This window comes from Camelus ferus, chromosome 6, assembly GCF_009834535.1.
Source record: "Camelus ferus isolate YT-003-E chromosome 6, BCGSAC_Cfer_1.0, whole genome shotgun sequence".
Classification (NCBI taxonomy): Eukaryota; Metazoa; Chordata; class Mammalia; order Artiodactyla; family Camelidae; genus Camelus; species Camelus ferus.
This window is the reverse complement of record NC_045701.1, coordinates 2,111,527-2,117,526: the sequence shown is the minus strand read 5'-3', so window position 1 is coordinate 2,117,526 and position 6,000 is coordinate 2,111,527.

The window sequence follows — 6,000 nt, the reverse complement described above, 5'->3', positions numbered from 1 at the left end:
TAAATGTCTTTCCATCTATAAAAACTTTCCCCTCCCTTTTTTGGTTTTGTGACCCTTATTTCCTGAAGAGTTAGGGTCAGTACTCCTAGAGAATTTTCTATATCTTGGTCTTGGCTGATTGCTGTCTCATAATTTTGTTTAACATGTGCCCTGGCCTCTGCGTTTCCTGGAAACTGGTAGTTATGTTAGAAGCTTGATCAGATTTCATCAGAAGTGGTGAATCAAATCAGGACACATGAATGTCCAGATGTCCCTCTTTTCATGGAGCTGAGATTGGTCAGGGGTTGACATGTTGTCCACGTTTCCCCTCTTGGGCTTAGCACCTGCAGCTGATGGGTGCCTAGACCTGCAGCCTCTTAATAAACCCTTTTCCTCCTTAAAGAAGGAAGTCAGTTTCTGTTGCTTGCAACTAAGAACTCTGATGGATAAATCCAGGGTGCCCAGTCTGATCCAGTTTTAACTCAACCTGGAAAAATGCCTAATTAAGTGCCTACCCCTGAGGTGGGCATAGCATGGAAACTGAGAGAGGACTCTGGAGCCAGAAATGCCTCAGGTGAGGTCCCACCTCTTCCACTGACCAGCTGTATGCTCTGGGCAGCTTTCCTCAGTTTCTTCATCTGTAAAATGAGGATGCTACTGTTCATAGCAACGACTAACTCTTAAGGTTAGAATTAGAATGAAGGTATTTAATACATGCAAAGCCCTTAGAACAGTACCTAGTACACAGTAAGCATTCACTCAATTGTTAAGTGATGTGACAAAACTACTCATATTTTAAAATTTTATCTTATTTCCTAGTTCTTTCTCTTCCTACCCCACATCTTCCCCTTAGATAATTTCACCCATTCCCATGACTTTGACTGTCATCTTCCCTAACACCTCAATGCCAGGAATGAACTTGACTGAAAGATACACACCATTGATATGATAGCTTTGTTTTGTTTTGTTCGGGGGTGGGGGGGCAAACCTACAGTAAATGCAAACAGTGACTGTAAGACGTACCTCAATTTCGGATTGTTAACGTGGGTGGGATTTGTGCTTAGAACTGAGAAATTTGAAATACTCTGAGAACTTCCTAAGTCACACTGACCAAAGCAACCCTCTCTCGTGAGGTTGATGAAGTCTTGGTTGTGACCCCTCCCGCCGATAACCTTGATTTGCATATGTTTTCTGTGTCCTAGGGTTAAAAATATGTGAGGAGAGGGACGTGGACTTTTTGCTGAGCGCTCTGGGTGTTGGGGACTGGACACTACCATGGCAGGGAGGTAGATTTGTCCCTGCCACCCTTGGGGAATGCCCGCTGGTGGGGAAAGGGCTCATTCTTAGGTAAAACGGGTCAATAGATATGCTCTCTGCCTCAGGACCACGAAGATGAAGCTGAGACAGCAGCCCAAGGTCTGGATCATTGTGTGGCTGTTCCCAGGTACAGATCTGGAGAGTTGGGGCATTTTATATTATTCTATTCTTTTCTAATTGCCATTAAGGATTCGTTAGGAATCCACTGTGCTGGCATGTGGACAGAGGGCGCTGGGTGAGGGACATAAAAGTGGTGCTGAAGTGACTGGTGGCTGCTCTCCAGCACTAGGAATTCCTTGAAGAAAAGTGGTGAAGAGAAATCCTCCCAGTGGGCAGAGCTTTGAGCAGGACGCCTGAACATTTCTCTTGCCTGGAAGGAAATACATATGGCTGGAGATTTGGATCTTTGTTAGTTTGTGGACCTGGCTAATGGCTTGGTCAGGGATTTGATGGCAAGGAGATCTGAGAGAGAGGTCTTTGGATGGGCCCCTCCAAGTGGGCTCAGAGGCAACGATATTTGCATCCCAAGTGAATGCTCATCAAAGAGCAATCTCAGTACAGAATGAGCTTAATAATCAGGTCGACCAGATGCCCCATTGTGGGTATGTCAGTGGGCTCATAAGGCAGCCATGACGGCATGGATGGGGACTTGCATGGGCCCGACTACATGAGCTTTCACTCACTAAGACCAGTCTGGTTACAGTCACTTCTGAATACCCAGCCTACCTCACAGCAGAGACCAACACAGGGCTCCCGATGCAGCACGGCTGTTTGGAGGGACCAGCCAAACACCTGATGGTAGGTCAGTTACATTGGAATGCTTCCATTTTGGAAACACATTTTTTTTTTCTCTTCCACTGGAGAAGATGGTTATTCTGGATATGGGTTTGTCTTCCCTGTTTCTGCCTATATCACCATTCACAGACTTAACAGAATATCTTATTACTGTCAGTATTTCACACAGCATTGCTTCTGACCAGGGAACTCATTTCACAGCTAATGAAGTGCATCTACTGGGCTTGTGGTCATAGAAGTTCCCCGTCATTCTAAAGCGTCAGCCTAACAGGACAAGAGAAGTGCTGTTTGGAGATCTGGACTTGGGGTCAGACCAACCTGGAGATGCATTCTCCCTCTGACACGTATGGTTGTGTAGACTGGGTAAGCTACGTGTCTGTTTCCAAATGAAGTAGAGTGAACACTAAAAATATGGTAGCTATGATCATCACTTCTTTTTTTTTTTTTTAATTCCCTAAATTACTCAGCATTAACACAATTAGTTCAAGCAACTGGAGGGTACAAGTTTTCGTCTTCTTTTTCGCTCCTGTCTGTGTGTATGAGATTTTGTTTTCCATTCCATTCAGCCTTTCTGCTCTTCTTTCCGCTGTTCTGGCCATTCTCAGTTTAAATAATTATAGGTGTAGCTGTGTGGATGTTCATCATAGCATTGTTTATAGTAGTAAAAAAGATGTAGCTGTGTGGATGTTCATCATAGCATTGTTTATAGTAGTAAAAAAATTGGAAACTACCTAGATACTCACTAATTGAGAATTGTTTAAAAATGACTATGTATCAGTTCGGAGGAGGGTGTAGCCCAAGTGGTAGAGCACATGCTTAGCATGCATGAGGTCCTGGGTTCAATCCCCGGTACCTCCTCTAAGAATAAATAAATAAACCTAATTACCTCCGCCCACCAAAAAAATAAAAAGGAAAAAGGAAACAAGGAAACAAAATTGCTATGTATCAGTTAAATGAAATACTCTGTAGCTATTAATGTTTTAGAGGAGCATTTATTAAATAGATAGTCATGATACACTAGTAAGCAAAAAAGGCAAATATAGACTAGTAATATGCTGTATAATTTCATTTTAGTGTTTTTTAAAAGCTCTATATCTTGCATTAAAATAATGCTGGAATTATATAAAATATACCGGGCAGAGTGATTATTACGTCTGGGAGACGGGAAATTGGGTGATTTTCATTTTCTCCTTTTGCTTGTCCATAGTTCCTAAATTTGTTTTAATATCTGTGTATTACATTTGTAGTGTAAAAAAATATCACCCCCCCCCCCAAATATTTTTAATGTAGAGAGGCAGAGGGCCAGGCCAGGTGGGCTGTGCCCGCCCCATCCTGGGCTGTCTTCTCCTGCATCCGGGAGGGTACCGGCTGGCCGGAAGGAGATTTCAGCCACATAATTTCTGTAACCTCCAGGGCACGGCCCTTCCTTGGCATGACTCCATCCCTGTCCTGGCAGCCCCTGGCTTTCCTGTAATGGCAGGGAGAGAATTCCCCTAACCCGGTCCACCAAGAGGATGGGAGAATGTCACAAGAGTCGCCTCCGGGACCAAGACCAAATTCACCATATTCAGGACATCAGACAGGAATGTGGCTGCCTGGGAGAAATGGGCCCGGACCCAGCACCTGGGCTGCGTGTATTGGCTGAGGTTCACAAAGACGCTGGACTTCAGTCTGGCAGATTGAAAATATTTTTCAGTGGAGTCCCAGTATTTGACTGGAGAAATAATATTCCTTCTCTGGATTTCAAACATCCGGATAAATAGAAGCCTTTTTTTCCCGCCTGCACTCTTCCCTGAGTGTTACAAAGGATGCTCTGACATAGGGTTTTGGAAGGGACTCGCCTCACCAGGGTGAAGGCCAGCTTGAGCCACAGGGAGCTGCTTATTTTTAAAGGAGAGGGAAACGTGTGGCCCATCACAGGTTTGCTCAAAGGGCCTGGCTTCCTCAGGAGAGAGGGTGTGGGATCGCAGGACCTGCCTTCCTGGCCGTGAGGGGCTCCGAGAGTGCGGTGGGTGCCCAGGCCCCCTGCCCTGGCAGGAGGCTGCGACAAGGCAGGGCTGGGGACGGTCCTGGCAGGGAGCGTATTCCACCCAGAGCTGGGCTTTGGGTGCAGCCAGAGTCAGGGAACAGGGGTAGGAGTCGGGAGTGGAGAGGGAGGTTGAGGGCAGACATTAGATGAAGAACTCCCATTATTTTCAATGAACTGGAACCCAGGATGCCCAAGCCACAGAAAGCGCATCTCACCCAGCAGCTGGGCAAATCCAGCGGCTTTGGCTAGACGCAGAAATCGAATGAAGGCATTCCTAGTGAGTCTTCCCTCAAATATGACTGGCATTTGGGGGAGCCACTGGGGAATTTATAGGAAGGAAGGTAGCGGAGAATAATCCTAAACCTTCCTCACGTTGGAGAATGAATCATGAAAACCCTCCAATCCCCTGGGTTCTATTGAGCAACATCTTAACTCTGTTCAGCCAGTGACTGACCCCTAGGCTGCGCCATCTGTCCCCTCACTCACTGCTTATCTCCACATCACAGGCACAGCCTGCTTCCTGACACATGGCCACCCTGCCTGGCTATCTGGACCCCTCCCCTGGGCCAGGATAAAAATACCTCTTTCCAGCACTTCATCCTGGTCCAGCTCATCCTGAGCCAACGGGCAGCCCTGCAGGGGGCAGACTCACTGACCTGCCTTTCCCTCTGCTGGGACACGGTGGTCCTACCCATCTCCGCGCCATGCCTTTCCTCTGTAGGAGTCACACCTTCACAGGCAGAACCAGCACCCACTCAAGTGTCCTTCCATCACGCGTGCTCAAAATGGAGACTCGGTGCTTTGACTTGATGGGGTAAACTTGAGCCTCCTCACTAGAAGTTCTTGGAAAACTGAGTGTTGGGCTTCCCCTCCGTTCATATAGACTGAATGCAGCCCCACCTCCAGGCTGGAATGGAAATCCTGGCTCCTCTGCAGAGGCTCTAATCCTGAGCTCATGGCCAATCTGCCTCTTGCTTTCCAACTTCTCCACCCTCCCTGCTTCAAACGCCCTTTATCTCTGCTGAATTACCATAGTAGCTTCCTTCCTCTGTCCACTCTGGTCTCATCCAACCCACTCACTGCACAGTAGTTCTCCTGCTTAAAACCTTTCCCTGATCTGCCACTGTGCCTCAGAAAACAATCCAGGCTCCTCACGCAGTGACCCTGCCAGCTGTCCTTGCTTGTCGCATCTTCACCCAGAGTCCTCTGTATCATGGCTTGCCACGCACTTTCCTGCCTCGGGGCCTACCCCGTTTCTGTTCCCACTGCCTGGAACACCCTCACCTCTTTGTAATTCTTTTTCTGTCAAGTCCAAGTGTTTTTACAGAGGCTTCCTTTGACCTTCTGAGCCAAGAAAATCCCTCATGGGTTTTCCTCTTTTCTTTCTTTCTTTTTTTTTTTAGATTGATTTTTTTCTTTTCTTTTCTTTTTTATTGAAGTCCAGTTGATTTACAATGTTGTGTTGGTTTCAGATGTACAGCAAAGAGACTCCATTATACATATATACATGTATTCTTTTTCATTATAGGTTATTACAAGTTATTGGATATAGTTCCCTGTGCTGTACAGTGGGACCTTGTTTTCTGTTTTCTCCTCTTTCCTCATGGTACTTGCCATATTTGGAGGTGGGTCTCTAACTGCCTTCATTTGTTTAGTATCTATCTTGGACATTGGACCATGAGTTCCATTAGGGCAAAAACTAGGTCTGCACTAGTCACCCCTGTTCTGCATCTCCCATGTAATAGATGCTCAGAAATATTTCCCGAGTGAGTAGGAGAGCAGTGAAGGAAAGAGAGAGACCAGAGTGTGATTTGATGATAACAAAGGGTGGACCCTGGCTTGGGTGGTCCTTGGCTGGTTGGTACCTGGGCACAGCAGCA